We start from the raw sequence: 23,816 nt of genomic DNA on the forward strand, positions 1-23,816 counted from the left end.
TAGTGACAGTAGATCCATGGCTGATGAGTCTACTCCCATGATTTCATGTGGAGAAGAAGAAGCAGTGGATGTACGATGTACATAGAACACAATTTTGAAAGACCCAAAATATTGAGAAGGTTACATTGCCAGGAACTAGCTTCTCTTTACCTTAAAATGTTCTTAAGTTCTCCCACATACTTTTTCCTTGTTCAGGGTTTGGGTGCTGTACCTCAGTGACCACTATGGGTGAGATATTATGTTGGCTCCAAATAGATGGCTTTGCTTATGGAAAGAGTACAGCCAACCATCATAGGGAACAGTTGAAATAATCATGTATATGATAGGAGATAGTCACAGTGTACTTTTTCAAAAATAAATTTTTATCATTTTTCTCTTTTCAAACTGATTTGTGCTTCTGGCTGTAGCTTAAAAGAAGGAATGGGGGCTTCCCTGGTGGCACAATGGTTAAGAGTCTGCCTGCCAATGCAGGGGACATGGGTTTGAGCCCTGGCCCAGGAAGATCCCACATCCCACGGAGCAACTAAGCCCGTGTGCCACAACTACTGAGCCTGCGCTCTAGAGCCCATGAGCCACAACTACTGAGCCCACATGCCACCACTACTGAAGCCTGCGCGCCTAGAGCCTGTGCTCCACAGCAAGAGAAGCCACCGCAATGAGAAGTCCGTGCACCGCAACTAGAGAAAGCCCGCATGTAGCAATGAAGGCCCAATGCAGCCAAAAATAAATAAATAAATTAATTAATTAAAAAAAGAAAGAAGAAGAAGGAATGATAGCAGGGGCAGTTACTCAGGTTATAGCAGGATGATTATGAGACTATTGGGCCACTTGAAGAAAGCTAGGATCTTTTGGCTTTTTGGAGGTAGTGGATGAGAAAAAGGGGTAAGAGGTCAGGAAGGAGGTTAAGGAAGACAGTGAGGGAGAACAATTCCTTGTACCCACTGTTGCTTGCACTGCTTTCAATGTTCAATCCTAGTGAAAGAAGTTGCCCTGAAATGAAGAGAGTTTAACAGACAATTTTGGTGCTAGGGCCACTGTAACAAAAGCACCTGGTGGCTTAAACAACACGAGTTTATTGTTTCACTGTTCTGGAGGCCAGGAGTCAAGGTGTCTACTAGGTTGGTTCCTTCTGAGGGCTGTGAGGCAAGGATCTGTTCCAGGTCTCTCTCATTGGCTTGTGGAAGACCATCTTCTTTTTTTTTCTTTTTTTCTTTTTGGTGGGGGAATGTTCCTGTTGCTGCTGTGTTATGCTTTTGTTGGAGTTGTCTTATTTGGTACTGTGAAATATGGAGAGAACATTAATAGGTTGGTGTATATTTATCTTTCTATTCAAATATTAAGCAAATGTTTTTAGTAATGAAATCATGAATACATATCTGCATGTTTTTTAGACAAAGATGGGGAGGGGGAAGCAATCATTTGGAAATTAAAACAATGGAAGGCCGTCTTCTCCCCGTGTCTCTTCACATCAGCTTCTCTCTATGTGTGTCTCTGTGTCCAAATGTCCACTTTTTGTAAGGACACAGTCATATTGGATTAAGGTGTACTCTAATGGTCTCATTTTAACTTGATTACCTCTGTAAAGACCCTATCTCCAAATAAGGTCACATTCTGATATATTGGGGGTTAGGACTTCAAAATATGAATTTTGGTTGGGGAGAGTCACAACTGAACCCATAAATAACAGGTACCATCAGTGAAGGATGCTGATTCATCCCTGAGGCTCTAGTGTTGATCACATCACTTACTCTATTCACAGAAGAGGGGGCAGTGCAAAAACATGAGTCAGGCCACTTGGCTCTACTCCCCATTTTGTCCCCTACTATCCGTATGGCCCTGGGCAAGTCCCTTCTCTTCTCTCAGTCTCTGTTTTGTCATATAGAAAATGAAGGAATTAGACTAAAGCCCCTGAAGTTCTGACCTTCTATGGATCTAAAGAAAACTGCAAGAAATAGTCAGGATGTTGGCAGCTGCGGCCGCCCAGTGGATCTCAGAGACACACTTTTGTCAAGGAGCACAGAACCACTGCTCCTGTCCAGGCAGAGACTTAAAGCCAATTAATGCCAGGCTCAGGGTGAGTCGATTTTCAGATGGTCCAGCTCTCTCAGAATACAAACTATATATTTTCCTTGGCTGGCTTTCTTCCTGTTGTAAGCCGATGAGAGGATTAATGCTGAGAGGCTTTATTTCTGATCTTTAGGAAGGCAGAGGAAAGTTAAACAAGAGGACTGGATCAATGCAGCATCGTTTCCGCTCACAAGGACTTAGAATCACAGGTGTTAAAGCTGGAGCCCTCGATGACACCTGGACGCAGTTCCTTGTTTTATAGCTAGTGGTATCGAGACCTAGAGAAGTTCCTCGGTGTCACTCACACCACTGGTTAGAGGGAGCATCAGGATTAGAATCCAGCTGCTTGAGGCATGATGCTACATTTCCCTCATAGAAAGGAGAGTACATTCTTGTGTCTGTGGAAATTAAGATTTGAAAAATGATTTCTGCTTTTTGTGTCAACAACTTTGGGCGTGTCTGCCATGCTCAAGAGCCAACTCTTCTCCCACTTTCCTGAGAGCAGCAGTGTGGTGGTGGGGTGGGAGGTGAGGCAACCATGTTAACAAACCTGACCCTTTTCCCTGAAGATTGGGAGCTGGGTTTAGCAATTCCAGTCTGGCCTTGGCTCCCCTTCAACCCTAGAGCTGTGCTGTGGCCATCTTCCATCTGCCGAGTGGGCTGACTGGCACACAGGATGGTCGTTGGCAGAAGAAGAGACGGGAGATGGAGGGACCACACTCTCTGGTCCCAGGGGCTTTCATATTGCAGTGCAGTCCTCTCAGAGGCTCTGCTGCTTTCCTGTCTCTAGGGTCTATGAAACACCTGCATCTCAACATGAAACATCCTCCTCGTTTTTCCCCCTAAAACTGGTTTGAATTGAATTAGTGCTGTTACTTGCCACCAACAAATTTAACTAACATGGTATCTTCTTATCACAGGAAAAGAGTCATCTTTAGGAGCTGAACACACATTTTATTTCCATTAAGTTTAATGGACATGCCATCACAGGGGACCAGTGTTCTCTTCAGCTCATTCCAGAAGCCAACATAATAGCCATCTCTCTCTCTCCCATCCAGTCAGTTGCTACATCTAGACAGTTTTTCTTTCATAAGGACTCTCAAATCTATTGCTCTTATCCATAACTAATGCCACTAAATTTAGGACCTTATTTCTTCATGCTGGTCATTTGCAATAATGTCCCAGCTGGTTGACTCGACTCATCTCTCATTTTCAATTTATTGTCCCTTCAGATGCAGCTCCTGAAGCTCACTTATTATGACCCTGTCTCTAAGTGTTAAAGTGACAGGACTTGAGCCGCCAAATAGGAGAGTGCTGGGAAGGGGCTAAAGTAGTGGATTACTTTGCTATTGTTACACAACAAATTACCATACATTTAGCAAATTACCATACATTTACATTTCTGTATGTAAAACTACACACAGTTCTGTAGGTCAGATGTTCAGCCAACTTGTTGGGTTCTATGCTCAGGGTTGCCACAGGCCAAAATCAAGACATTGGCCAGACTAGGCTCTTACCAGGAGGCTCTGGGCAAGAATCTTCGAAGCCATTCAGGTTGTCAGCAGAACTCAGTGCCTTTGCAGCTTTAGGCCTGAGGTCTCCATGTCCTTGTTGGCTATCAGCTGGGGGTCACTCTGCTCCAAGAGGCCACCCACATTCCTTCTCACATGGCCCCTCCATCTTCAAAGCCCATCGGGGCATCTAGTCCTTCTCATGCTTCCATCTCTGACTTGCCCTTCTGCTACCAGCTGGAGAAAACTCTGCTTTCAAAGGGCTCATGTGGCTAGATTAGGCCCACTCTTTCTGATTAGTAACCTTAATCACATCTGCAGGATCCCTTTTGCCATATGACATAGCATAATCAGGGGAATGGTATCTCATCATATTCACGGGTTCTACTCACACTCTTGGTGGAGAGATTATACCAGGCCAAGGGTCATTGGGTCATTCTTAGAATTCTGCCTACCATAGACAGGGTCATGGGTGGGATTGCTCACCTAAGCAATTTGGGAGAGGTCAGGTATATACAGTGCAATGCACTGAAAGCATGATCAGTGACTTGAGTCCGAGGTGGGTCAAGGCAGCAGTGGGGCCAGAATTGGAGACAACAGCTACACTGTTTCTGCTGTGTGTTTGTGGTGGCAGAAGCAGTATAGGGAAAGAGAGTAGTGGGAGGGAAATGTGCCACAAGGGGAAGGTGGTGGAGAGTTATTTGTTATATAAGCCTTATGAACAGATGGCCCAATGGATCTAGAAAGAATATTTCTTTTCTTGGGGCAACCAGAGCTCCAGCAGTCACCCTCCTGACCAAATTTTTCAAGAGTTTTCCCATATTCCTCAGTCTGGCATTCAAAGCCTTCCCTTTACAGTCTCCAAGTTACATTCTGGCCTTATTTCTCACAAATCCACGTAACACATCTTCTGCTGAGGTCTGGTACATAGTGAAATTGGTAATGTGGTGGTTGAAGCCAGCTAATTGTTTCCCAAGAAGAATCACAGGGGGTGCTGTTAGTTTGCTGAATTTACAGTGATCTGGGATCTATCTCCAGTCTTCAGGCTTGCACATTTGATTTTGTCAGCACCCTGAAAGTAGGCCATGCCTGGGGTAGTGCTCAAATAGACACTAATAATATATGCCATTTATGTCTCCCTTGCCACATGTACTGATCATTGCCTCTCCTCCACTGGTTAATCTCTGCTCTGTCTGGAGCTTCCGGCCTCTCAACTTTGGCCCAGGAGGTAGTTCTTCCTGAGCCCTTGCCGAATGCTCCCCTTTTCCAACAATTGTAGCAGAACAAGTTGCCAATTGGTAGGGCCAGTGCAAAAATGAAAATGTGGTGCTCTTGTTCAAGATGATTAAGAATTTCAAGATGGTGACTGCAGAGTACTGAAGCCAGTGTGGGGGTCCGTGTCACTGCACAGGTCAAAGCTTAATAAGCCACCCTCACTTGTTGGGCTTCCCTGCTTCTCCCCACCCTCATTCCTGTTCACATCCACTTAGTAGATTCTCATAAATTGCTTCTGAATGACAACTAAGGATCTAAGATGTGCTGGAATGATATGGAGCTCTCGAAAGTTCTCTAAATCCATAAACATTGCCTTCAGTTAAGTCTTGGCTTAATGCATGCTAGAAAAATGATAACAGATGTGTCTGGTACTTTAAGTAGAGAATGGCAACTCAGAATAGGAAAAGTCATCCAGACTTTGAAATATGGAATACTGATGGGCCAGATCATGGAAGCAGCAAATAGTACGGAAGGCGAACGACCTAATTTTGGAGCTGCAAGACTTACTGGGACAGAGGGCAGAGTGAAAAAATGAAAATATAACCCCCACCTAGCAAAAATCGAGGCTTTTATGCTTTAGAGACCTGCTTTTTCTAAGGGTGCCAAAGGTATTCTCAAAAGCACCTTGGAGTAGGGTTGGCCCGGGGGGTGGTGGGTGGTTGGGTGGAGGAGCAGGAGAGGGGTGGGACAGAAGCTTTGTCTTTAAAACAATTATCTAATGAGCTTGGATAATTAGCAAGGCTGCATTGTGCCTTCCCCTCCTGGGCCTGACAGGACAGTGAGAATTTATGAAATGGCTGCTGGCAGATGAATGGGGATTGCCTCCACCATCTGTCTTCCAAATGATCCTGTAGGTACAGCTATTATTTCAGTCAGACATTGGCAGCCAGGCCATTGTTCACAGCCTCTGTGAAGAATAGCGGCTGTCGAGGGTTTGGTAGGTGTTACGACTTCCCACAGACACGTTTTCAGCCTGTCTGAGACATTAAAACATGGAGGGGACACAGGACCTGTGACTGACCAGGAACTTTTAGTGGTCTTTTCCCCTCTCCCCAGCCACTCTACCCTGAAATATGGAATATTTCCTGTATTCCTTCCTCCCCGCTCCTCCTCACTCCCCTCCCCCCATCCCCACTTCTCCTCCTCACCCCTTTCTCCTCCTCTCTCTTTTTTTTCTCTTCCTCTCACAAAACTACACAAATATCTTGGGAGAAAACTTACTGTTGCCTCCAGGAGGCCTGGAGTGAAGAGAAGGGAGTGTTGAGGGAGAGTGTGCAAAGGAGACTAGACAAAAACCTCTGCAAATTCAACCAGAGGTCAGCCCTGGAATCCTAGGTGGTATTATCCCAGGGGAGGAGGGATACAAAGAGGAATTCAAGAACACAGAGACGAGGTGCCCCCAAAAGACATGCAGCATTAGATACTGCATTAATTGTGGCTAATAAGTTGGCTAGAAGACATGGAGTCTCATCAAAATCCCCCAAAGTTAGGCGTGAACTTGAGCACAGTAAATAGCTTCCCATAGTTTGATAAATGTGCTCATTTATCAGCATTTTAATTTTCATCCCTATATGGAGCAATTTGAGTGACATGATTCGATCCGTGCCTGGTTTGATGTGACGTGTGGATTTGAAGCCCCACACATAGCTCTCACCTCCGCACTCCAAAGCACCCTCCTGGCACAGACTCAGAGTTGAGTCTATCCTCCCCACTGTCTATCCTCCCAGCTGGAGCAGGAAATGTCTTTGGAAGGATAACACCTTGAGAATCAAGTTCAAATGTAGGATCCAATGATTGCTCTTTAAGACAGGTAAATATGGCAAGAAACCTACACCTCGCTGTCTTTTCTCTTCAGTGTTGCTTATAGTCTTACAATCTCCCTCTCCAACTCTTCCTGTTCTTCCTTTCCCCAACTCTCTACCCACTACCACCATCCTGCTTATTGTAATGCTTCAAAGCAAAACAAAACAAAACAAAACAAAAATCCTTCTCAGCTGCAGGAGGTGTCATACATTAAAATCACTATCTCATTAGACAATGTAAATTGTTTCCTCACTTTAACTTTGCCAGGAAGAGAATCTGAGTACTGTATGTCAAGTACTGTTGAAATGTCTGTTTTACTCACAATCAACCAAAAGTTTTTTCTAAGATTTCAGTGGCGTGATAACTTGGGTATCATTTTTTAATTATGCATTGAGATTCAAGTTCAAAGCTATTCCTAACAGGGTATGGAGTGTCCAGTGGCTTCCTGTCTAGCGCTCTGTCATTAGAATGCCCATGTGGTTTATCATGATGCCAGACACTTTTGAGAATGAAAGTAGTCCCTACTCATGATTACACTAGGATGACAGTTATAAATTTGGACTGTCCTGGAAAAACCTGGGCACACAACCTCCTGCCTGTCATGGAAAGGCTGAATAGAAGCATTCATTCATTATCTCCTTTAAATGCCTAAAGCCCTAGCTGAACTTGTCATCCATTTGGCACTTAGTATATTCTGCTTTAAATTTTTATTTCTCTTCATATGGATCTGTGCTTGAGGTTGGGGTCTGAGGTTGGCTCTCTGTGGTTTCAGAGGGAAATCCTACCCCTGCCTCCACCTTGTGGGCAATCCCTCCTGAGAGCTCACTTACCTCCCCTTGGGGTTAAGTACTATATCAGTGTCCCTTTGCTTCTGTAAGAAATTGGCTTGAACCAGTATGAATTTATTATTTTACACTTCTGGAGGTCAGAAGTCCTCAGATCAAGGTGTTGGCAAGGCTGTGTTCCTTTTGGAAGCTCAGGGCACAATCTGTTTCCTTGCCTTTTCTAGCTTCTAGAGGCCATCTGCATTCTGTGTTTTGTGCCCCTTCCTCCATCTTCAAAGCCAGTGGTTTACCATCTTCCAATCTCTCTCTCTCTCTCTCTCTCTCTCTCTCTCTCTCTCTCTCTCTCTCTCTCATCACATTGCTTTTTTTCTGATTCTAACCCACCTGCCTCTTTCTTATACAAACCCTTATGACTACATTGGGGTCACCTGGATAATCTGTCCATCTCAGAATCCTTAATCACTTCTGTAAAAATCACCTTTTACTCATAGGCTCTAAGGATTAGGACATGGACACTTTTAGGAGGCCATTTATTCAGCCTACAAGGGCCCTCTCAAACCAGACTTTAAGGTTGTTTGGTCAGGCACTTTGTTACTGAAAGGTCACAGCCATCATTAATGTTCTCATAGGTTTTTTCCAGTTTGTCTGAATAGAGGAAATATGTTCCTTACAAGGTATTCAGGGGGAATGAAGAACTCTGGTGTGTGGTAGGCTACAGAAGTACTATCAAGTTGATCAAAGAAAAGAAGAGAAATTCTTCCTCAGGTGGCTTAGGAATTCACCTTCTGGCACTGAGCACATACTCTCAAGGTCTCTTCTGGCTCTTGGTTTGCATACCTTGGTGTATCTACATTCATGGTCTGCATACATGCTTCTTCTAAGAAGGGTCTAAGAGGAAACCTTCAGAAAACAGTAGAGATATCTGGAATGTGAGTTCATCATCAGCACCCTCTCCCCAGGCCTAAGCCTCCTTAGGAAGGAACAGGTCTGTTCCTCCCATTCTCTGCCCCACTCTCATTCCCAGCTCCACTTGACTTGACAGGAAGCACCAGCTGTGCTGCTGGCATCTGTATTTCAGAGTAAAAATATCTACCACACTTCCCCCACCCACTGCCACACACAGTTTCATTGGTCACCTGTTGATGTTCACCTCTGTCTTAAGCTCTCACCCTTGCCTTCTGTTCCAGGGATGTTACGCTCTCATCCTCTTTCTTCTGCACAACCAGTTAGGTCTTTGTACAACATGTATTGGCACAGCTCACAGGTGCCTGTAATTTCTTTTCTTTTTTTGGCCACGCCATGCAGCATGTAGCATCTTAGTTCCTTGACCATGGATTGAACCCGTGCCCCCTCCAGTGGAAGTGTGGAATCCTAACCACCAGACCACCAGGGAATTCTGGTCTGTAGTTTCAAAAGTATTTTAGATTTATTATTTGTGAAAAGGAAGACCTCAGCTTTCTCATAGCCAAACATACATACAACCACTACCACAACAGAGTTAACATGCATTGAATGCCTACCGTATGCAAATTGCCATACATGTAGTTATCTCATTTAATCCTGACAACACCCCTATGAAATGAGTAGTATTTTCTTTTTTTTTTTTTTTTTTAAATATTTATTTATTTATTTATGGCTGTGTTGGGTCTTCATTTCTGTGCGAGGGCTTTCTCTAGTTGTGGCAAGCGGGGGCCACTCTTCATCGCGGTGCGCGGGCCTCTCACTATTGTGGCCTCTCTTGTTGCGGAGCACAGGCTCCAGACGCGCAGGCTCAGTAATTGTGGCTCACGGGCCCAGCCGCTCCGCGGCACGTGGGATCCCCCCAGACCAGGGCTCGAACCCGTGTCCCCTGCATTGGCAGGCAGACTCTCAACCACTGTGCCACCAGGGAAGCCCCAATGAGTAGTATTTTCTAATATTACAAGTGAAGAAACTAAGGTTTAGCAAAGTTACTTGTTCAGTGCATATGTGTACATACCACACATGCACACCACACATGCCCACACAGACACATACACAATTCTCAGCAGAGTTTAGGTTAAAAAAAAAATCCAAAAATTAATATACAAATGGAAGCAGTAAAAAATGTTAAAGAGAAAAATACTTTAGGTTGGTCTTTTTTGAGGGTAGAGGCATCGTAAAGCATTACAGTAACATTTGTCATTCATGTATGCTATGAACTGAATGTTGTATACCCCTAAATTCATATGTTGAAGCCCAAATACCCAATGTGATAGTATTTGGAGGTGGGGCTTTGGGGTCATAATCAGCGTTAGATTAGCTAATGAGGGTGAGGTGCTCATGATGGAATTAATGCCCTTATAAAGAGAGGAAGAAACATGAGAGCTCTCTCTCTGCCATGTGAGGAAACAGTGAAGAGGCAGCCTCTACAAGCCGGGAAGTGTCTTCACCAAGAGCCAAATCTGCCTGACACCTTGATTTTAAACTTACCAGCCTCCAGAACTGTGAGATATGTTGTTTAAGCCACCCAGTCTGTAGTGTTTTGTTACAGCAGCCTGAGCTGACTGAGACAATGTCTTCATGTAATACATGAACACACACATATGTTATTTACTAATGTGTGCTCTTAGATATGCAGACATAATTGAAATTCAGTCTCAGTTCTCTGGGAGATGGCTGTTTAGCAATGAGAGCAAATCACATCTAAAAATTACAGCAAAATGTGCCAGAGTATCAGGAAAAGCAATGGGAGTGTATAAGAAGAGGTAGTTACGTCAGCTTGGCAAAAAAATTGGGAAATTTGGGGAAAAAAAGATGTTGACTGAAACCCTGAATAATAGACAATATTTGTTTGTTTCTCTTTTTTTTTAACATCTTTATTAGAGTATAATTGCTTTGCAATGGTGTGTTAGTTTCTGCTTTATAACAAAGTGAATCAGTTATACATACACATATGTCCCCATATCTCTTCCCTCTTGCATCTCCCTCCCACCCACCCTCCCTCCCTATCCCTCCCCTCTAGATGGTCACAAAGCACCGAGCTGATCTCCCTGTGCTATGCGCTGCTTCCCACTAGCTATCTATTTTACGTTTGGTAGTGTATATATGTCCATGCCACTCTCTCACTTTGTCCCAGCTTACCCTTCCGCCTCCCTGTATCCTCAAGTTCATTCTCTAGTAGGTCTGCATCTTTATTCCCATCTTGCCCCTAGGTTCTTCTGACCTTTTTTTTTTCTTTTTTAAGATTCTATATATATGTGTTAGCATACAGTATTTGTTTTTCTCTTTCTGACTTACTTCACTCTGTATGACAGTCTCTAGGTCCATCCACCTCACTACAGATAACTCAGTTTCGTTCCTTTATATGACTGAGTAATATTCCATTGTATATATGTGCCACATCTTCTTTATCCATTCATCTGTTGATGGACACTTAGGTTGCTTCCATGTCCTGGCTATTGTAAATAGAGCTGCAGTGAACATTTTGGTACATGACTCTTCATTCATTCATTTATTTATTTATTTATTTTTGGCTGTGTTGGGTCTTCGTTTCTGTGCGAGGGCCTTCTCTAGTTGCAGTGAGCGGGGGCCACTCTTCATCGCAGTGCGTGGGCCTCTCACTGTCGTGGCCTCTCTTGTCGCGGAGCACAAGCTCCAGAGACGCGCAGGCTCAGTAGTTGTGGCACATGGGCCCAGTTGCTCCGTGGCATGTGGGATCTTCCCAGACCAGGGCTCGAACCCGTGTCCCCTGCATTGGCAGGCAGATTCTCAACCACTGCTCCACCAGGGAAGCCCCCCATGACTCTTTCTGAATTATGGTTTTCTCAGGGTATATGCCCAGTAGTGGGATTGCTGGGTCATATGGTAGTTCTATTTTTAGTTTTTAAAGGAGCCTCCATACTGTTCTCCATAGTGGCTGTATGAATTTACATTCCCACCAACAGTGCAAAAGGGTTCCGTTTTCTCCACACCCTCTCCAGAATTTATTGTTTGTAGTTTTTTTTTTTTTTTAAAGAACAGTATCTCCTTTTTAATTTTTTTTAATTTTTTAAAAAATTTTATTTATTTATTTATTTATGGCTGTGTTGGGTCTTCGTTTCTGCCCGAGGGCTATCTCTAGCTGCGGCAAGCGGGGGCCACTCTTCATTGCGGTGCGTGGGCCTCTCACCATCGCAGCCTCTCTTGTTGCAGAGCACAGGCTCCAGACGCGCAGGCTCAGTAATTGTGGCTCACGGGCCTAGTTGCTCCGCGGCATGTGGGATCTTCCCAGACCAGGGCTCGAACCCGTGTCCCCTGCATTGGCAGGCAGATTCCCAACCACTGTGCCACCAGGGAAGCCCCTGTTTGTAGATTTTTTGATGATGGCCATTCTGACCGGTGTGAGATGATATCTCATTGTAGTTTTGATTTGCATTTCTCTAATGATTAATGATGTTGAGCATTCTTTCATGTGTTTGTTGGCAATCTGTATATCTTCTTTGGAGAAATGTCTATTAATGTCTTCTGCCCATTTTTGGATTGGGTTGTTTGTTCTTTTGATATTGAGCTGTGTGAGTTGCTTGTATGTTTTGGAGATTAATCCTTTGTCAGTTGCTTCATTTGCAAATATTTTCTCCCGTTCTGAGGCTTGTCTTTTCGTCTTGTTTATGGTTTCCTTTGCTGTGCAAAAGCTTTTAAGTTTCATTAGGTCCCATTTGTTTATTTTTGTTTTTATTTCCATTTCTCTAGGAGCTGGGTCAAAAAGGATCTTGCTGTGATTTATATCATAGAGTGTTCTGCCTGTGTTTTCCTCTAAGAGTTTGATGGTGTCTGGCCTTACATTTAGGTCTTTAATCCATTTTGAGTTTATTTTTGTGTATGGTGTTAGGGAGTGTTCTAATTTCCTTCTTTTACATGTAGCTGTCCAGTTTTCCCAGCACCACTTATTGAAGAGGCTGTCTTTTCTCCACTGTATATTCTTGCCTCTTTTATCAAAGATAAGGTGATCATATGTGTGTGGGTTTATCTCTGGGCTTTCTATCCTGTTCCATTGATCTATATTTCTGTTTTTGTGCCAGTACCATACTGTCTTGATTACTGTAGCTTTGTAGTATAGTCTGAAGTCAGGGAGCCTGATTCCTCCAGCTCCGTTTTTCTTTCTCAAGATTGCTTTGGCTATTTGGGGTCTTTTGTGTTTCCATACAAATTGTGAAATTTTTTGTTTAGTTCTGTGAAAAATGCCATTGGTAGTTTGATAGGGATTGCATTGAATCTGTAGATTGCTTTGGGTAGTGGAGTTGTTTTCACAATGTTGATTCTTCCAATCCAAGAACATGGTATATCTCTCCATCTATTTGTATCATCTTTAATTTCTTTCATCAGTGTCTTATAATTTTCTGCATACAGGTCTTTTGTCTCCTTAGGTAGGTTTATTCCTAGATATTTTATTCTTTTTGTTGCAATGGTAAATGGGAGTGTTTTCTTAATTTCACTTTCAGATTTTTCATCATTAGTGTATAGGAATGCAAGAGATTTCTGTGCATTAATTTTGTATCCTGCTACTTTACCAAATTCATGGATTAGCTCTAGTAGTTTTCTGGTAGGATCTTTAGGATTCTCTATGTATAGTATCATGTCATCTGCAAACAGTGACAGTTTTACTACTTCTTTTCTGATTTGGATTCCTTTTATTTCTTTTTCTTCTCTGATTGCTTTGGCTAAAACTTCCAAAACTATGTTGAATAATAGTGGTGAGAGTGGGTAACCTTGTCTTGTTCCTGATCTTAGTGGAAATGGTTTCAGTTTTTCACCATTGAGGATGATGTTGGCTGTGGGTTTGTCATATATGGCCTTTATTATGTTGAGGAAAGTTCCCTCTATGCCTACTTTCTGCAGGGCTTTTTATCATAAATGGGTGTTGAATTTTGTCAAAAGCTTTCTCTGCCTCTATTGAGATGATCATATGGTTTTTCTCCAATTTGTTAATATGGTGTATCACAATGATTGATTTGCGTATATTGAAGAATCCTTGCATTCTTGGGATAAACCCCACTTGATCATGGTGTATGATCCTTTTAATGTGCTGTTAGATTCTGTTTGCTAGTATTTTGTTGGGGATTTTTGCATCTGTGTTCATCAGTGATATTGGTCTGTAGTTTTCTTTCTTTGTGACATCTTTGTCTGGTTTTGGTATCAGAGTGATGGTGGCCTTGTAGAATGAGTTTAGGAGTGTTCCTCCCTCTGCTGTATTTTGGAAGAGTTTGAGAAGGATAGGTGTTAGCTCTTCTCTAAATGTTTGATAGAATTCGCCTGTGAAGCCATCTGGTCCTGGGCTTTTGTTTGTTGGAAGATTTTTTTTTTTTTTTTTTTTAATTTTATTTATTTATTTTGGCTGTGTTGGGTCTTCATTGCTGCGCACAGGCTCTCTCTAGTTGCGACGAGTGGGGGCCACTCCTCATTGAGGCGTGCGGGCTTCTCACTGCGGTGGCCTCTCCTATCGGAGCACGGGCTCTAGGGCACGTGGGCTTCAGCAGTTGTGGCTCGTGGGCTCTAGAGCGCAGGCTCAGTAGTTGTGGCACACTGACTTAGTTGCTCCACGGCATGTGGGATCTTCCCAGACCAGGGCTTGAACCCGTGTCCCCTGCATTAGCAGGCGGATTCCCAACCACTGCACCACCAGGGAAGTCCCTGTTGGAAGATTTTTAATCACAGTTTCAATTTCAGTGATAGTGATTGTTCTGTTTATATTTTCTATTTCTTCCTGGTTCAGTCTTGGAAAGTTGTGCATTTCTAAGAATTTGTCCGTTTCTTCCAGGTTGTCCATTTTATTGGCATATAGTTGCTTGTAGTAATCTCTCATGATCCTTTGTATTTCTGCAGTGTCATTTGTTACTTCTCCTTTTTCATTTCTCATTCTATTGATTTGAGTGTTCTCACTTTTTTTCTTGATAAGTCTGGCTAATGGTTTATCAATTTTGTTTATCTTCTCAAAGAACCAGCTTTTAGTTTTACTGATCTCTGCTATCGTTTCCTTCTTTTCTTTTTCATTTATTTCTGACCTGATCTTTGTGATTTCTTTCCTTTTGCTAACTTTGGCGTTTTTTTTGTTCTTCTTTCTCTAATTGCTTTAGGTGTAAGGTTAGGTTGTTTATTTGAGATGTTTCTTGTTTCTTAAGGTAGGCTGTGGCTATAAACTTCCCTCTTAGACCTGCTTTTGCTGCATCCCATAGGTTTTGGGTCGTTGTGTTTTCATTAATAGACAATATTTGAATGGGGATAGCATCCTGGGCCAGCACACATTGTGACCAAAGCCCAGGAGGTGAGAGAAGCAATGGCCTCCTGTATTAGGATTGCACTATCATATGTGAAAGTGAGGAGTAGGTTGGGAAGGTGGCTGAGGTTAGATCACATAGAACCTTGCATGTCAGACTGAGGAATTCAGATTTAATTTTGAAGGTAATGAGGATGTTCTAAATGTTTTTGAGCAGAAGAGTGACATAAATGAGGGCTCCCAAATTGGTAGCCTAAGAGCCAGATATTACCTACTGACGTGTTATGTTTGGCTCAAATGATATGGTTCACATAAAAATGTCTACTCTGGTTTCTCTTTTGAAAAGTTGGAGGATCTAGCAGGACTCCCCTGCTTCCCATATAGCCACAATGACTGAAACTGAGTACCAGCATGCCCTTTTAGGGCATATACTCACCACGTTCAGTTAGCCACAGTCCACACCACTTTTTACTTCCTTCTACAAATCTATTTCATTCCATTTTATTCCCTGTTTGTCCTCTGTTGGCATAAGAATATGTGAGCTCTGATGTAACTGATCAGTTTCTGAAGATGAATCTGACAGTACTTTCAGGCAGGTTTGGATTGGGGAGGCAGGGAAATGCTACTGCAATCCCCAATCTCTGGTGCAGCCCTCAGTTCATTTTGGGTTGTATTCAATTTGTGTGTTTGCCTTTCCCACTGGAGTAAAAAGTAGAACTCTTTGAGACTGAGTCTGAATTACCTTATTATGCAAAACACATTGCATACAGCAGACTATTGATAAATGTTGACCAATTGGAGTAGTTCAGGTCCAACATTAGTGAGAGTCAGAGCTAGGTTAGAGACAGAGATGGAAAAAGTCATGCAGGAAAGGTGGTGTATAAGAAATATGATTGCCAGATTTCCACTAACTGAAGCGATCGTAGTAATAAAAAATATTAACTCTCTTAATGGTTTTACAACAAAATTTTATCCCCATGAGATGAGCACTATTATTATTCCTAGTTTATGACTGAGAAAATGAAAGGGAAAGGGAAGGAAAATCAAGGAGAGCAAGTTTTTCAGCCTAAGTAGGATGTCAAGAGAAGGAAGACAGGCTTGTGAGGAGACAAGATGAATTCAGATTTGGACCTGTTGAGCTATGTGGAAATTTCCAGCAGGAACCCAGAAATTCAGTTCTGGAGTTCAGGAGAAAGGTCAAGGCTAGAGTAGTAGAATTGCCTACAAGTAAAAAGAATTAGCTTGTGGAATGAATTCATTGACTTGGAAAAAGGTGTGTAAAAAGAGGAGAGGGGAAGTACAGAATTTTTGGAAAAGTATGCCCTTGTGGTTGGGAAGAAGGCAAGTCAGAAAGCTAGAAAGTGGATGACTTCATTGAGACTGCAGAGAACTGGTCATCGAATTTTGGACTGGGTTGTCCCTGAGAGAGCAGTGCCAGCAGGATGATGGGGAAAGAAACCAGACTTTAAGGCCTAGTGAGTCGAGACCATTCACTCACAAAATCTGTTGTGCAGGAGTCGCGAGAAGGTGGTATCTTAATGGGTAGCAAGGGCAAGAAAAAGTTTTGAACAGATTTCACGATAGAGGAGGCAAACATTTGTCCTTTAAGAGAAGGAAAAGTGAAGGAGGAAAGACTAGAGATATAAGAAAATGAGGTTATTGTTGATGGAGTAAGGTCTTTGAAGAAGCAGAAGGAAGTGGGGATCAAGGGCTCCAGAAGAGGGGTACTCATTAAATAGGTATAGGAGTACTAAAGTTGGGAGTGCAGGAGATGCAACAGAACTTAGATAAGGAGGTGGGAGGAGTGAAATTATTTTCAACAGGATAGTCTTGATCTTTGCAAAGTAGGAAATTAGATCATTTGCCGGAAGTAAGGGATTTGCCGAAAGAGACTGGGGGAGAGTGATTACAGGCTGGAACAGATGCTGTGCCCAGTTGCCTGAGAATTTACTGAGATGTTATATCAGGCAGGAAAAAGAAACCATGCCAGTTACTGGAACAGGCAGAATTTAACATAAGTAATCACTAATTAGTTAAAAGTAGTTAATTGCTCAGGGGTCCAAAAGCAGCAGGTGCAGTGTTCACAGAGTCCAGCTCCAGCATCACAGAGTAGAACAAAAAAGTGTGGATTTGGAACTGAGAGACAGTTAACTGATAACTGGTGTAGAAGAATAAGAGGGTTGCCCAATACAACAGTTAATGCTTAGAAAAGCATTATTCCTTCTTTCCTTTCCATATTCAGAATCCTAAAGGATAGGAAAGTACTAGAGTCGAGGAGAATGCATTGCCACAGAAGGTGAATGGGAGCAGTGGAGTACCTGACTATATCTAATATAAAACAGGAACACAAAAACAGAGTGTATTTATTTGTTTGTTTTGGGGAATTAACTCACCCCTGATAACTGCTTTCTGTCTTCCAGAGCTAGAGAAACTTACTGTAATTCAGCTGCTTTAATGAGGGTGAGCTAAGGAACAGTGATCTGAGTGTGGATACACTGTGGGCTGGTCGAGAAAAGCTGGTGGTTGAAGACCAGCAGAGCACGAGCCTGGAGGTGTGGCTGAGTTAGGGGGGCAGGTTCAAGTGATTAGAATCTTGATAAATGTTGACAATTTGCCTTCAAAAATGTGGTCTTGTTCAATAGTATTTGATTACCAAGTGTCATCTAACTATGAGTGAGGCTAATATCTTTTCACGTGTTTAGCTATTTGGATTTTTGTTTTTCTGTGAACTCCTACTGGTCCTGCATGGGGGCTTTAAGTGGAGGACAGGTTCATTTATGTAATAAGAGTGTCCTAAGCGCCTGGTAAATCCAAGGTCCTGATGCAACCTGGTGAACTAAATAGACATGGTTCCTGACCTCTCCGAGCTGGATGTGGGCGAGACAGTAAAGAAGAAAACGAACGTATAAATACACATCTCCATCAGGTCTATGAAAGGAAAGAAGGGATACAGTGAGAGGAAAAGGCAAGGGATATCCTTTAGATGCGGTGGTCAGGGAAGGTCTTTCTGAGGAGACATTTAAGTGTAGACTTGATAGATGAGAAATGAAGGGCCACGAGGAGAGTTGGGGAAAGAAGTACTCTTGGCATCAGAGACAGCATGTGAAGATTTTCAGGTGCAAAAGAACCTCACATTTTTGGAGAAGTGAAAGATGGCCAGGCCAGTGAAAGTACAGTGAGTAATGAGGTGGGATTTATTTCCTGTCCTGGCTGAATTCAGGGGGATAGAACTCTTGAAGGCTTAAGCAGACCTGAGCACTATATTCAAGGCTTGCTTTTCTTAGATAAAAAGCCTACAATGAAATTTTAGGCCAGTGTCTTGTGTGGGTTTACTTGTGGAATTATGGCTTAGAAGCTGACATCTGCCCACAGGCAAGGCTACTCTTGGACCATTCGTCACAGAGAAAGATGGGTTTGAATGGCTTCTGAAAGAAGAGTCAGTCCTTTCCCCTAATTGCTCCTTCCTGTCACTCACACTTTTGTAAGGATGGTATTTGGTAGAGTTAACTGCTGTCCCCCCAGCGGCAACATCAGCCTCCTTTTGCCTCTCATCCACCCTCATTCCACCTCAGGGAGGAGAAACTGAGTAGGCGGAAAACTAAACAGGGGCCCGAAGGAAGCCCAGGGAAGGGGGATCGACTGTGGTTCACATTCCCGTTCTCCATGTGGGGTCCTCAAGCTCTCTCATCTAACATAGCTGGTGAGTGGCATATGCATGAGGACAGCCGTGTGTGTGTGTGTGTGTGTGTGTGTGTGTGTGTGTGTGAGAGAGAGAGAGAGAGAGAGAGAGAGAGAGAGAGAGAGAGGTGGGGACTCACCCACCATGGAGAATCTGGTGGAGCCCAGAGAAGCAGAAGCATGAGTAGGTGGCTGAGACCCGCTTGGCATTAGGCCTGGAAGGAGACAGTTAGGTCCACTTCTAGCCCTTTATCCTGCTTTTTCTAAAGGGAAAATGAGGCCAGGTGAAACCCCCCAAAGGGGAGAACAGAGCTGATGGCCCCAGTCTCCCCTCGTCGGGATAATAATGCTGCTCCCAGCGAGTGGAGCTGAAGAGTGTCTAGTCTTTCCTGTGTCTGAAAGAACGTCCTCAGATCGCATCCTTTAATCCGTATCCTGTCTCTCTGGAATAACTAAGTGTCATTGCATTCACATTTACTCAGTGAATGCCTAAGACTTCGGCCACTTCCGTGGCCCTCTTCACGTCACTCCTACCTTAGGACACCCAGACACAGTAAGGACATGGCCGTGCCTCCGTCTAGCCCCTGGTCCTGAGGGGTCCATCCTCCCTGACTAGTTCCTGAAATTTTTTGTTTTCAATCAGTCTTCCCACGTGGGTGGAGAGCAGTTTATATACTAGGATGTCAGAACTCTCGAGAGTTACCTGTGGTCCTGGGGTGAGCTGCATCCAGGAGACTTGCCCAGGAGTTCTCTCCCTGAGCCCCTGGAATGCTCTGAATCTTTTCCCTTGGGGTTGCCTCTAAGTCCAGTTGTCCCCTTCCCTGAGCAGTTTGGGACTGTCTCTTACTCCTGCCTTTGTTCTGCTTCCCAGATGGCAAGTAGCCTCCAGCTGTCTGTGGGATTTTTTTTCCTTGAGAGAGAGGGAAGAGAGGGGTAGTGATACCATCTAGTACGACAAGGATGGACCTGTAGAAGAAAGGGGGGTGGTGTATAAAGGAATCCCTTAGGCACTGGGTGGGAACAGTTGAAGATCAAGGTTTTAGTGTGTAACCCACACTTCTTTAGCACTTTGTACTTCCCAGAGCTCTTTCACATTCCACACATCTTAGTTTACTCACCGGGACTCTGGGGCAGGCAGGGTGTAGATTATTTTTCCTTTGGAAGATGAAAAACTAGACACAAAAAAATTATGTAATTTGCCTGAGAACAAAAAGCTAATGACAAAGCCAGGAGGCTCTCTGCTAGAAAGGATTTTTAAAAAGAAACTTGCATGGCTTGCAATTTGTTAAAAAATAATGCATAGTGTAATTTTCAGAAAAGTAGAGTTTGGGATTTGGGGTCGGGCAGATCCGTTGTTATAACTAGCCTGATCCTTCTTGCCTGGATGGTCCTTTACAAATGACTTATTTCCCAAATCATGTTGGGTTTACTTGGACATCATAAATAATAGCACCATGACAACCATGGGAAAACAGTATGCTGCCATCATAGTTTTTCTGGGGTCTTCTTTCCTTCTTTTAGCTGAATGTCTAAAGATGCTTCCAGAAAAGAAATGCTATACATATGTAGGCCAACCTTGAACTTCTTTTTAAAGAGGAGTATGAATTGCTGCCCAAAGGGCATATCAAATAATCTAGACCATAAAACCACTCATTTCCATTCCTGTAGTTGATGCCACAGACACTAAAGACAAATTCTTTCAGTCCTCTTTCTTGTGAATTTAGTCTTTTTGGAAATTTCCTCCAGAAAATGGCTACCCCTGGGCGCCTTTAGACCAGAGCCTCTCCTTTATCGCAGGGCTGGAATATATGAAATGTCAAGGGATCTATGTCCATAGATCATAAAAATGGCCAAAGAGGCCTGGAACGTCTGCCCATGTGCCCTGTACCAACATGGATTTAAGAAAAACACGTCCATTCTTCTAGCCAGCAGTATGGTCTGGCAGGCATCATCAGCCTGCAAGGTTTACTACTTTATTTTGGATCCATCACAGAGAATAGCCCATAGCTGAGCTGACGTACATGAAGCCTTATGTGCCAGGCACAGGGCTAAAGGCTTTACATTCATTATTTCATTTAATCGTTATGATAACCTGTAAAGTAGATAGCCACTCCCATTTTAAAGCTAAGAAAACAGGCACAGAGAGAGTCAATAACTTGCTCAAGACCACCCACCTGGTAAGACTGGAGCTGGAACTCAAAGCAGGGCAGGACCACAGGGCAGTGCTGCCTCCAGTAAACCACCACAAGGGGGCGTCCTGCCCATGTCCACTCCAGTTAAAGGTGTGTTTTATTTTTAGTCCCCGGGGGGTGTGGTGTGGGACACAGTTCACACGTTGTTCATTCCCACAGTTTCTGTCCAAATGCTGAGGCTATTTCAGTATGGGAAAGTTTCAGACCAATGTACATGCGTCCACCAGTATCGGTCACTGTAATTCCAGGTGTAAAAAAAGCAAAACTCCTTGAAGGAAGCCACTGTACTGTGAATAAAAAAGTATGTTTGATGGTAGGAACCAGATTTTCCTTCCTGGGGCAGTAAAAGAAAGGATCGGTTTTATGAAAAACTAACAGAAAGCTTCAGGTTTCAATCACCAAGTATGTAGTATTATAATTACACAGAGCACTTGGTGCACATGGTCAGAGCATATAAGAGGAGTTTTCTTCAGAAGCTGTGGATCATCCAAGCCACGTTTTAGCTGTCAGGGTAAAGCTGAGAATTCATGAGCTCATTTCCCTTCTTTCCATGTCATCTGACAAATGATCAGAGTGGCAAAGCAATTGGGATACAGTGTCATAGGACAAAGGCTCCTATTCAATGTTGATAAGTGAAACCTGGGACTTGTAGGAATGGCGATTCCTGTCCAACCTCTGACACATCTAGGTATGAGTGTGTGATGGGGCCAGACCCCAGTGAAACAGGCGTCCTTGAACGGGTTGAGCACTTAAAGACAGGAAAAGAATGTATGTTCTGTAGGAACAGCTCCACTCTATCTGAGAGAATCAATAGCATTTAAGATGCCTAATAGACAAAATGTGAGCTCAGTGACAGTGCACCTCAGCGGTCATTTTAGAATCTCTTAGGTCTGTCCACTGGTTCCTGTGGGACTGAGGGAAACAAGGTGGCTTTGCCCAACCAGCCTACATCCTGCAGTGCCCAGTGGGACAGGCCACTGAAGCAGCCCCCCAAAGACCTGCAATGCCCAGGACCATGACTCATCAGCAGAAAGAAGAAAATGTGGCAGAAAACTTCAGGGGTGGGAGGGGGTTGGGAAGTGAAAATCCGACTCAGGAAATCCTGAGGCTTCAGATGAGGCTCAAGGGAGAAAAATATAATGGGGGTCAAGGCAGAAGGTTACACTATAGCAGTCATCCAGCTTAAAGGCACATTATGTTAATTTCCTTGACAGCTTTAATTTGCTGGTTTAAATCTAGTAAGCATCTGGAGAAGCCAGGTGCCCCACTGTTCAGGCCTGCTGGAGCCATTTTATTTTCTTTGCAGAAGACAAGATGACTAGGGGCAACAAGAAGGCAAATTTGGGAATAAAATGTGTACATTTTCCAAAACCTCCCCAAATAACTGTGACACAGAGCTTGGATGGAGAAACTGTCCTAAGCCACTATAAACCAGCACTGTAATACAGGTAACACCTTAGGAGGGGTTAGCTTAAAGCAGAATTTAAGAAATGTCGGAAAGCAAGGCGAAGAGCGTGGAGGGGAGAATGGGGAGAGGGGGTGATGTATAAGTAGAGATTAATTTTGCATCACACTGGCTCTACAGAATCATTTTATGTATATGTACTTCCTGGATTTTCAAAAAGCAAACCAAAAGGAAATCCATCTTTTGCATTATCTTGTTGAAAGACAGCCATTAGCACACTCACATTTACTGAAATAAAGTAAGACTTGCCTTGTGGGTGGGATGTGTTTTTCTTCCATGTCTCAGTCTTTGTATTTCTCATGCTCTGATCATGGCCCACCTGAGGCACTTTCAAATTTCACTGACCCCTGGAACTATTGTCTCCTGCCAATCTATGTCCAGATAGGCAATAAGGGGTCACTAAGAGAATTCAGGTGAATCTAGGAGTGCAGCTCAGCTCTTTTTAAAAATTTTATTGGAGTATAGTTGATTCACAATGTTTTGTTAGTTTCAGGTGTACAGCAAAGTGATTCAGTTATACATATACATATATTCATTCTTTTTCAGATTCTTTTCTCATATAGGTTATCACAGAATACTGAGTAGAGTTCCCTGTGCTATACAGTAGGTCCTTGTTGGTTATCTATCTTATGCATAGTAGTGTGTGTATGTTCATCCCAAACTCCTGATTTATCCCTCCCCCACCCCCATGCTTCCCCTTTGGTAACCGTAAGTTTGTTTTCAGTATCTGTAAGTCTGTTTCTGTTTTGTAAATAAGTTCATTTGTATCATTTTTTAAAATTAGATTCCACATATGATATCATGTGATATTTGTCTGTCTGACTTAGTATGATCATCTCTAGGTCCATCCATGTTGCTGCAAATGGCACTGTTTCATTCCTTTTTATGGCTGAGTAATATTCCATTGTATATATATATGTACCATATCTTCTTTATCCATTCCTCTGTCTATGGACATTTAGGTTGCTTCCATGTCTTGGCTACTGTAAACAGTGCTGCGATGAACCTTAGGGTGCATGTATCTTTTCTAATGCCAGCTGTGTGTATGCATATGTGGATGTGCATACGTATGTCCAGCTACCACCCAGGTTTGCCCACGCCAGGGAGAGGAGGGGCACAGGATGGATATCATCAGGGAATAATATGGAAACATTTGCACTTGCTTGAAATTTATTTCTGGTATTTTTTTTTTAAATAAATAAATAAATTTATTTACTTATTTATGGCTGTGTTGGGTCCTCGTTTCTGTGCGAGGGTTTTCTCTAGTTGTGGCAAGCGGTGGCCACTCTTCATCGTGGTGCGCGGGCCTCTCACTATCGTGGCCTCTCGTTGCGGAGCACAGGCTCCAGACGTGCAGGCTCAGTAGTTGTGGCTCACGGGCCTAGTTGCTCCGCAGCATGTGGGATCCTCCCAGACCAGGGCTCGAACCCGTGTCCCCTGCATTGGCAGGCGGATTCTCAACCACTGCGCCACCAGGGAAGCCCTATTTTTGGTATTTTTTATCCTCCCTCTTCTCTCTATCTCACCCTGCCCTCAATCTGCTTGTTTAGGCAGATGATGACTGATAAGTCAATACAGTTGACTTCTGAACAATGAAAGGGTCAGGGGTGCCACCCCGCCACCCCCCCCAAATAATCAGAAATACGCCTATAACTTTACAGTTGGTCCTCCGTATGTGTGGTTGGTTGAATCTGGATTCAACCAACTATGGATTGTGTAGTACTGTAGTATGCATCTATTGAAAAAAAAACCCACATACATGTGAACCTAGGCAGTTCAAACCCGTTATTCAAGGGACAACTATAGTTTTTTTCTAAGCATGTTCTCGTT

Source organism: Balaenoptera acutorostrata, chromosome 3 (genome assembly GCF_949987535.1).
Source record: "Balaenoptera acutorostrata chromosome 3, mBalAcu1.1, whole genome shotgun sequence".
In the NCBI taxonomy this organism is placed as follows: domain Eukaryota; kingdom Metazoa; phylum Chordata; class Mammalia; order Artiodactyla; family Balaenopteridae; genus Balaenoptera; species Balaenoptera acutorostrata.